The sequence below is a fragment of the Rhea americana genome, unplaced genomic scaffold (genome assembly GCF_003343005.1).
Source record: "Rhea americana isolate MKP2758 unplaced genomic scaffold, rheAme1 scaffold_345, whole genome shotgun sequence".
Classification (NCBI taxonomy): Eukaryota; Metazoa; Chordata; class Aves; order Rheiformes; family Rheidae; genus Rhea; species Rhea americana.
This window is the reverse complement of record NW_028186474.1, coordinates 466596-477121: the sequence shown is the minus strand read 5'-3', so window position 1 is coordinate 477121 and position 10526 is coordinate 466596. Positions and strand designations below refer to the sequence as shown.

The window sequence follows — 10526 nt, the reverse complement described above, 5'->3', positions numbered from 1 at the left end:
ACCTTGCAGGGCGTGATGGTGAGCGGCACCCGGTGGGTGCTGGCCGCGCCACAGGTTGGCAAGAGATGCRGCTTTCCGAGGTGCCCGCCGTCACGCGGGCTGTGGAGAGCGCTGGCGTGTTCATCATGGTGTTTGGCTGTCGCCTCTTCCCCCAGCCATTGCAGATCTCCCACGCAGTATGGTAGTTGCCTTAGACACTGCTGCTCGGAGCCCAAATTTATGGCCTGCCCTTAAAAAGGGTAAGACTATTATAAAACGGATTATTCACTTGCATATTCAGCAGCCGTATAGTGATAAAGAGCTGGGAAGGGCGAGACAAAATGAATGGYCAATAGAGAAGGCTTCGACAAAGTGTGGATTCGAAGGTCTGTTTACTTCCATAGGAGAAGCAGCAGAAGGGCTCTGCGCCGTTCCCCAGCCCTTTTCCCGACTGCCACATATGGGCTGCTGCCTTCCCCCACACGCCTTGGCGGCGCTCGCTCGCTCGCGTGCTCTTTCCCTCCCGCACACGCGCAAACGGGGGTAGCCTTTCACCCTCGCGCCGCTCCTTGACTCGTCCCCGGGGCCGCGCGCTGCGTACGAGGAGCTTCCGCGCCGCGGAGCCAGGCAGACCTGGCGCCAGTGGYGCGCTCTTGGCCCGCTTTCGCCCGCTGCGTTCCGCCAGACCCCGGCGTGCCGGCTTGGGAGTGCTTCTCTCCGACCRCTCCGCTGCCTGGGGTCTGGAGGCCCAGTTACGAAGCAGCTTCCGACTCGCCTGGCGCGAGCCGTAACGAGAGCGCTACGGACTCCGTCTGATCTACTTTCTTGTCCTCTTTTCCGTTCAGACTTTATTCAGCCCGTGTTTAGACAAAGGCGCCTTTGAGAAGAGCTGCAGTGAGCAGGAGGGAACTGAAGCCTTTACRTATTTGCATGTAATCATAAGTATATGCCAGGCTTTAAACCGGCGTTAACGATAGGGAGCAGGGGTTAATCTATGCTCAACTGCTTGCAGAGAGCCTAAGTAGAAGGAGAAAGAGGAAGCAAACTTTGCAGCAAAAGCATACTTGTAAAAGGCAAAAATATTGTTAAAAAGTTATTGCAAGCTGACAAGCAATATGAGATGCATTTTACTTTAGGTAGGTACTTAAAMACATCTCATCTCTGGAAAACTCTGGTTAGAGCAATCCTAGCTTAAAAAAAAAATTGCTGGAGAAACATTTCCTTGAAAGCTGTGTACCGGCTAGGAAAGCTCTTTGAGTACTAACTGCRGTTTGAAAATAGGAATTTTCTTCAGGCTGAGAGGTTAGAAGAAGTTAATGGGGCAAAGGGAGTAGAAAATGGAAATAGTATGTCATACTGAAAAATAAGATAGGAAATGTCTGCTCTTGTATTACACTGCAATTGATTTTTTTGCTGCAGGTACTGGCTCTGTACTGACCTAGCAGGGTAGAGTCAGCTTTTTATTAGAGCCTTATTTACCGCTGGAAGAGGAAGATGTTCTGCGCCCTAGAGAAACGTGGAAGCTCAGCAAGATCAGCCCTGTGACTATAGGCGAATCCGTGTCTTGATAAATCCGTAAGCAATGCCKAGTATTAACGTTTCTCCGGAAGATCCAACCTCGCGCGTGCAGGAGGTGCCACGATCTCAGAGGTCTGCTSTGACCACGCAACGGCGCAGAGGCAGYGGCGCCGGCRGGTTTCYCCGGAGCACGTGGCAGCGCAGGGGGAAGCAGTCGTTGAAGCGTAGTGCAGCAGTTTTAGCTTCCAGGAGCAGAAAGAGCCAAAATGCAGCTTTCAAACAGTTGGAGGTGACATGAAGGACCAGACTATTTTGTCTGAGGAGGAGTGGTACTTAAAGGTAGTGTAAAAGGATCTTGACCTTGCATCAGTTCAGCTTCTAAACCCAATGATAACCATACTGCATGGGGCTACAGGGTCCAAATTACCTGTAAAGTCTCTGCTGCTTGGGCAGCATAGAGTTTTCTACTCTTAGCATCTAAAATATACTTGGTTCATGGCTGCAAACCCTTTAGTGTTCTTGATGCTGGGGCTGCACTGAAGTGAAATAATTCAAAAGAGGAGGAGGCCCACCATTTTCTTCCACTTTAAGCTTCTAAAATTATTTTTGTTGAGTTTTACTGCATTCAAATTAGTTACAGGTATTGCCAGTGTGGCAACTGCTTCTTATCACCCCCTTTTTCTTCATTAACAAGGAGTATAAGAGCTTTTTTCTTTTTTAAGAGGGGGATGGAAGGAGCTTTTTTGGGGGGAGGGGCTTAGGAGTTTTATTCCGATTTTTGAAATTAAATAGCATTGCTAAATTAAATAACAATTTTGCCTAATATTCTTCTGAAACTTCCAGGCTAATCCRTTTGGGAAACTTGGAAGAATGTTCTCAAGAGACATTTCTTACTGCTTAGCTACTGAAACACCTGCTAAAGCCGAGCTCTTTAAAAAACTGAAAATTATTTAAATGTGAAAAAGAGTGGGTTGATCTGGAAAAGAAACTTCTCAAAAGACTAAAATTAGAATGGAATGTGTTAGAAGAGAAATACTGCTGGGGGAGGAGGATTCAGGTTGTTAAAATAAAAATGCTACTGCTTCGGTAATGATTAAGGAAATTCTGGTCAGGGTAATAGCTGCTGCTTCAACCCAGAGCATTTTTCTGAATTCAGAAAAAAATAAGTTTCCCTAAAGATGGATATACAACTAATACTTCTTTTTTTTTTTTTTTTTTTTTTTTTGCTGGGGTAATCTAAAGTAATGCTGAGTTTGATATTTATAAATGAGACTTTTGAATAAATGCTGTTAGTATACCAAATAAATGGCTCTTTTGTAGGAGCAGCTGACAACTGAACAAATGTATTTTGCTGATTAAGTTCTGCTCTCTCATAGTTGTCTGAATGATCTCCCCTTTTGCTTGCGAAAAGGAGACACCTGAAAAGGTGAAGCTAACTTTGTTTTGCTTTCAGAGATTTTGCATTTCTGTCTTGCAGCTCATCACTGTGTATGACTTTTGTCTTGCGTAAAACCCGAAATAGTTGTCTCCAGGCTAACATGCTCCATGATGCAAACTCCTCTTCTGTTTTGGCTCAGTTGCAGTTTTACTACCTCTTCTCTCTCTTCTGAACCTCTTGTAGCAGTTTAAAGTGTTGGAAGATCTTCAAGGAATCCCACTACCTGGCAGGAAACAAGAATCCACATTGTATGTAATATGGTAAGGAGGAGAAACACAAGCAGTGGGGAACAGTAGGAAAAATGTCCCTGTGCTATGCAAAACTGTAATTCTGCTACAACATGACTCTCGCACCGTTAGAGGCAATGGAAAAACACCTCACAGGGAAATGAGCCTGGCTAGAACATAGCATTTTTTCTGCCCATTTGAGAACGGGTGCTGAGTGTACTCTTAAGCACTTACAAGTGCCTCCTTTGGAGGTAACCCAGCAGTTTGCTGGTCCTCAGAGTCGTGGGAGTCCCGTTCGCGATGGTGTGGCGCACAGCCCTGCTGTGCTCCTGTGCCACGGAGAATTCCTTCAGAGGTTGGAGTGCCTTCTCCAGCTGTGGGTGGAAGTGGTGCCACCAGCCCTTCCAGCTCCTGCGTGGGATAGTCTAAACTNGCGATGGTGTGGCGCGCAGCCCTGCTGTGCTCCCGTGCCACGGAGAATTCCTTCAGAGGTTGGAGTGCCTTCTCCAGCTGTGGGTGGAAGTGGTGCCACCAGCCCTTCCAGCTCCTGCATGGGATAGTCTAAACTTGGGGGGGAGGGGTTAAGCTTTATTCAGAATAAACATGTGTTTCATTTTCTTAGGAAAATCTCGTATTTTAAAATCCCTTTTCCTGTGGGATTGTAACTTTTTTCAGTCAGCTCTTTCAATTACCATTCTAGGGTCATAAAATTGTTATTCCAAAAATTGCTTGATGTTGCTCGTGCATTTTCCCATTGATGAGTTGCCACTTACAGAAGAAATRCTTTTATTTTCCTCTTCTAGCTTTTAAGTCTATGTGTAGAATACTTCATTTTACGACAAAGAATAAAATGAGATGGACTAATGGTCTGCCTTTTAACTCCTATGATTTCCTTTTCCTTCTTCATTTTGTCACTCTGTTATATTTTACGCTGCTTGGGATTCATGGGTACTTTTTGTGGAATTACTTGACTGCAGTATTTCACTTTTTTCTCTAAACATAAAAAAAAATCCTGTAGAAGCTTTTTGCTCTAGAATATGTTAAATCTGAGGAGTAGGAAGGAATTGAATTTCCTGATTTAAAGTGACTCAGCGAGGTCTACCTCCTTATTACATAAGAGATTGTCTGCATCCAGCTGTAACCCAGGCTGGCACTAGATTGAGCCATCAAATGTTTTTTAGATGAATTTGTCATTCTTGCACAAAGTCATTTTCTAATCTACTTTTTGAAGAATGATGGATAATAATCATTAACTCTAGAAGAACCCAACTGTCGTAAGGCATCTAGTACTATCACTACAGACCTCCTCCATGTCAGGTTATCACAATTATATGCTTGGTTGACAGGAATCTTGTGATAATAAGAGATTCCTTTAGTTTGTTAATATTGTTTGCTTTCAAAGCTTAGGTACAGTCATCTTCCTCCAACCTTCTTTCCATTCTTCCAATTTGACATAGTGTTGCTTTTTTTCTATATGAAATCTAAGTAGTTCTGTACTGAGCAAACTCATTTTATAGCATTTTTTTAAGGTTGGAACTTTTTTGTGTAGTACTCCTGAAATCATGCATTTCCCTTTGAGGTAGGTTTTGTTCTCAACGTCAGAAAACTGTTTCCACTGAAGACTTAGAAAGGAAGTTGATGTTTGTACCATGTATGATTAAATATGTTAAACTAATAATATGGAAGAATCTAATTAGTCTTACCCAGGCAACTGAAAACCTTGAGCTTGCTTGATTAGAATTAACTACTCCATGTCTGAAAGGAGAAATTTAATTTAAATTTCTATTAATCAAAAATAGCATTCTGCCAACATGTTTTTTTTTAACAGCACACTAGTCTTCTGGATTTGCATGTCAAAGATTTCTGTGTCAAGACTGATTTTATGGGCTTACATCTTTAAGGCTACATGTCCTAAAATACATGAACGTTTTTCAAGGATAGTGGCTCAAATACTTTCAATTTAGAAGTACAAATTGAAAATATATATGCATGTATAGAAATATATTCTGGTGTGAAAAATTCTATACTGAAACCTTACTGCTTGTAAATGTTGCGTTGTTTCATGTCTTTCTATTATTTCTTTCCCTCCAGCCACTGACCATTGCGCAGCCCAAGAAGGGGAGGAGAGGAGCACTGGGGAAGAGATTTTGCTCTATCTGCCTTATTCTACACGTGCAAGTGAGGCAGGGCAAAGCAGCTAAAGGGACACAGAGAGAGTTGTCTATCTGTGCGTGTTGCTTAGTACCTGTACATCTGCTCTGTAGAAGATTAAAGTTTTGCAGGGAGCTGCCTGGCCAATAGTGCCCCATCATCCTTTCCGTGCGAGCTGCCCCAGTGCCAGCAGGYGCGTGTTGGAGGAGAGAAGGTGGTAGCACGGGATGAAACGCTGCCCTGTGACATTGATGGTGAGTAGGAGCGAGCAGTATGTGTGCTGCAAGGCTGGACCGATCATACTCGTGGCATCTGGGTGCAAGAACTTGCTCCTCCAGCCAGGCTTACTGAGACAGCCCTCCCCACACACGCCCTGCAGAGCCCGAGGCAGGTGAGCAGGAAAAAACCATCTTCGATAGAGCCGTGCTGCTGTCCCAGTATATGGTGGGAGCACGCTGAGCTGGCTGGCAGGAACAACAAAGGGAAGCAGTCGAGGAATGGCCAAACATTGAATTAAATGTCCTGCTGGACGGTAGGTTCGGTGAGCTCGGGGGCTGAACGTTAGCTGTCTTCGGCAGAGAACTCCATAGATCCTCTTTGAAAAGGGATCAGAGAGRAATGTGTTCTGTGTGTTCGTGTGTGTGTTAATGTGTTCATAGTATACTGAATGTTATTCAGCGTGCTTTCTGTRTGCATTATGTGATGATTTTATCAAGAAACCAAGCAGTATTCTTTCCTGTAAGTTGACAGGGAATTATTAAGCACCTTAGGGTGTTTCACGTGAGAATCCTAAAGTTTAACCCCATGTAATGTTTTCAGACAAGGCGAGAAAAGATTAAGGTGTGCCTGTGAGTCAGGAAAGAGGATGAAGCATGGGCTGCACGGAGCCTTGGTTCCTCTGTGTCCGTTTCTGCACCAGTGTCAGACCTAGCAGCGGCAGAGCAGCAAGGGAGAGTAGAACCCAGATTTCCGTRATGGCAGAAATTAGACCTTGAATTCCTTTCATTCCTCCATTGGAGGGCAAGCGGAGGCTTCAGCAATTTGTTCCTCATTCAGTCCTTCCTCCTCTGTTTTTATTCTTGTCACTACGCGTAGGCCCACTCTGCCAGCTATAAAATTTATAAAGAGAGACTAGGACGTTGCAGACCATATCTGTGATAAATGAGCAGCCCAAGCTGTGCAGACACAGTGAGCTCCAAAACCKGAGCGTACGCTGCGTTCCAGCACCGTGTGTATGAGGGAGTTTTGACCTTACGTGGCTGGGGGCCAGAGCCTGTGTCCAGCACCAGAACTCTGTCTGGGGCTTCTCCTAGTCATTGTTTTATTTATTTATTTTATAGGAAAGGTGCAGCCCTGTAAAGATTCCTTTGCTCTTCTTTTTAGCCTCTCTGTATGTGCCGTTGCACTGTTTCCCTGGMCAGTTATCTTGGCAGGGTGCTTGGGCATGAGCATCTTCTGACGCCGGGGTGTAATCAGAGGCAGACCTGGGCAGCAGCTATTGACAGAGGAGATAATGTCCTTTTGAATGTCCCCAATTAGGATAATTCTGGTTTTTTAGCTGTTCATTCATTAGCAGAGAAGTAAATAGCGCAGACAGAAGGTTGTGAGGCAGTGTTTATTCACTTGTTTTCTAGCCTTCTCTCTGGATTAATGAAGTGACTCATAGGCAGTAATAACATGTTGGGGGTGGGGGCAGAGATCAAACCAAAACTGTAGGTGGGATGTGTGAGGCCAAATCTTTTTGTCAGGACACCTAAAACTCACCATACCTACATACATGTCTTGATCCTTTTTATTACATGTAGAGGATGGATCTGCTGTGAAGGTAGCCAAAACCCCCAAGGCAAAAGGATCCAGTGACATCTAGTAAGTGCAAGTTGCTTTCGATCCGTGTGCAAGAAAAGGATAGCTGGTGAGAGTGTGGGACTGTGCAATTGCTTCTGAATGGCTCTGTGAAAAATTACTCAGAAGTGTTTTCCTCCCTTCCCTCTTCCCTTGACAAAGAGGAGGAAAGTGCCTCARCTGGGTGAGTGCTGCCTGTTGTCTCTCTGCCTCTGTGCACCTCCAAACATGTTCTCCGTGAGTTCTCTAAAATGCCTGTGTCATACCCGTGCTCAAACCCTTGCCAGTCCTACAAAATGCTCCAGGTAGAATAGCGAGGTATTTGAGTCCTTACTGACCTTTGAGAATCTGGAGCTGGAAGACTTGGAAAGGTTGCATGAAGAATTTTGGGCAAAGAGGTAAACTGAACCCAAGACTAGATATCACGGTTGCACTTTAAACACGGGGCCATCGGTGCTCACTACAATAACCCCCCCTCAACAAACCCCCGTCCGTCTTTTTGAGGATTGTGCATCTGCTTTTGAATCACATGCTAATACAAATACGTTTCCATAATAAAATCAGTGTGAGTGGCAGAGCACATCACTCACATGTTTAGTTGAACAGCAGGGTTTTTCAGCAAGGTTCAACAAACTGAAAGCRGAACAAGAGAGCAATAATTAGGAAATCCTGATAGGAATTAGTTATAACATATACTACCACGTGAGTCTAATGTCAGAAAAAAAAATGAGAAGCAGCTATGTAATGTGTTCAGGTACAGAAAATATTACTGAGCATTTGCATGAAATTATGCAAAAAAATTTCTTCTATCTGTAATCTAAAAGGAAATAGTATGTATAATGCAGTTGTACAGATCTCTCTGAATATGGCTGTTTCTCTAGGAGAATACATATCCCACTAAAACCTATAACCATGAGCCAGCTCCTGCTCCTACAACTGCTTAATTCAAAAATTCTTTTAAAATTGGTATTTACCCATGATGTTCTCCTATTTATTTTTACTTTAGTTAAGATAGTTTTTATTGGTGGTTTCTGGATTATGCTTGATTTTGAGAGGAGCCAGCGCATCGGTGGTGGAGCTTTAAGCTGCACAAGGTAAAAAAATTGGGATGAAGCTGGAGAAGGAAGAGAAGCTTGTCAAAGCCTGTAGAGAAGGAGTGAGGATAATTAATCAGACAAATGGAGATGGAGAGCAGGTGTGCAGAGGGAGTAGTCTGATGGCGCAAAAAAACAGTGGAATGAAAATGGATGTCAGAAGAGGTGAGTCTGAGTTTTGCTTTGTTTTGGAAATGATAAATGCAGCAAGAAAAGTTTTCTCTCTCAGCTTGATCTTTTATTTTAAAAATATACTCTTAGAAACATGAATCAAAGCAGGAACTTTTTTTGAATAGTAGAGTGTTTGTTTAATATCAGTAAATAAATTCAATGTTGACCCTGTAAACAGTGGAAAATGAAGTCTCTTCACAAGCCTATAGATTCCAGTAAATGATTAAAATATTTAACATGAAGTAGTAACTTCTATAATAAGAGTAAAAAAGGAAATATATTAGAGGTGCTAAACAGGGAAGGGGAATGTAGGGCAAGGGCAAAACCAATGTTCCCTGATGTGTTTGTAAACAAAACATTGCAGTATTCAGGTCAGTACAGGAAGACAAAATGTGTGGTACATAAACCAAAGTCTCAYTGAGTAAAGTTTCGTATGCAAGCAGACAGTCTAAGATCAATCCTCTYGTTTCTCTGTGCAGTGCAGGAGTGTCATCTACTTCTCCAGGGGGTAAGAACATTGCAGGCCAAGCTAGAGATCATCAGAAATGGAAATTCGTTCAGTGCTCATGCAGCTGGTATTGCTTGTTGTTGGCAGAGAGGAAAGATGCTCTTTGATTCCCTAACTGGTTACTTGCAGTTCCTATACAGAGCTGCGAAGGAGTCTGTTGCTGTACTAAGGCTTTCCAGGTCCTGTCTGTATTTTTTCTCTTCTCTGGATGGTACTGAAGTATTTTCCTCCCAGTGCTATTTTGTTGCTCCCTGGAGGCCAGAAGAAAGGATGTGAACCTGCAGACGGTTTGCAGAGCAGATCAAGGGCATCGGCTTTCTTAGCTGATCAAAGTGGACRAGGTGGCCGAGTGGTGAAGGCGATGGACTGCTAATCCATTGTGCTCTGCACGCGTGGGTTCGAATCCCATCCTCGTCGGCAGCGTGGTGGCTTTTGAAACACAGGAAGTTCCACTAAAATATAAGGAAGAACTTCACTCTCTGTGAGAGTGACAGAGTGCTGGAACAGGTTGCCCAGAGAGGTTGTGGAGTCTCCTTCTCTGGAGATGTTCAAAACCCACCTGGACGCTCTAGGTGACCCTGCTCAAGACAGGGAGGTTGGACTAGGTGATCTCCAGAGGTCCCTTTCAACCTCAACCGTTCTGTGATTCTRTGATCGAAAGGAAAAGTTTGGAGGGGTAATTTGGAATGAATAAAAGGAAAGACGGAGGAGGGAAACTTGAGAAATCCAAAGGCCTGAGAGCTTTGAGAGGCGCTTGTCTCTGATGATAACACACCTAAGCTGATCATTGCAGTGAGGCTAACGAGACTAACGTGGATGCCTGCTGCTTTTCTTGTGGCTGGTCCTTCTTCTGGCTGAACTGAGTGGGAAATGCTAACAGTAGTGATGGAACATCAGTACAGCTGAAAAAATCAGCTCCTGCCAAAGGAATATAGTTCTTTAGAAGCAACTGTCTAAAGTATCATCTCAGTCTACTTTGGGCAAGGAGAAACACAGAGATGCAAGGATTGTGCTCTCTTGAGACTGCTCAACTTTCTGCTTTTCATTTGATTGAGGTTACGCCTTCACCATAACCCTTTAGCTGACACTAAATAAAGAAAAACCTATATTTTGAGCCAAATGAATGTCAGTGTCTGGTAACTGATACTTAATAGTGTGATTTGTCATTGCCACAAGGATATTAGTAGGGGGTTAAGATGGTCTGTAGGTGTCCCCATCCTTGCATATAATACAAATATTTTGTTTATTTGTGAAAGATACTTGACTTAAGAGTTTGTCAGAATTTTCCACTAATCAGAAGCCAACCTTTTGCCAGAGAAATCGCATGCTATGTCCTAGTTAYCTGCTATGTAGGAAAGTTAACAGAACTTTTCTATTTCAGCTGCAGAGGAAGCAAACTACCAAAGTCGTTGCAGCAATGCTCCATCATTTCTCCAGAAATGCTTTTTAATCATTTCTTCCTTTTGTTTTCAAATTACTTATAGAAAATGCTAGCAGCTGAACAAATGAATATGTATGCAAATGTAGCAAGGCAGACTGTCTTTACTATCTCCCATCTGTCCCTGTGGATCTCAACCAAGATGCACGTTGAGGACCAG

General features: G+C 43.5%; 1 non-coding gene across 1 annotated transcript; it reads left to right on the top strand.

Moving 5' to 3' along the window:
• Positions 1-9263: 9263 nt before the first annotated feature.
• TRNAS-GCU (transfer RNA serine (anticodon GCU)) lies at positions 9264-9345 on the top strand. The gene has a single exon. It is a non-coding gene; the product is annotated as a tRNA-Ser (tRNA).
• Positions 9346-10526: the final 1181 nt, after the last annotated feature.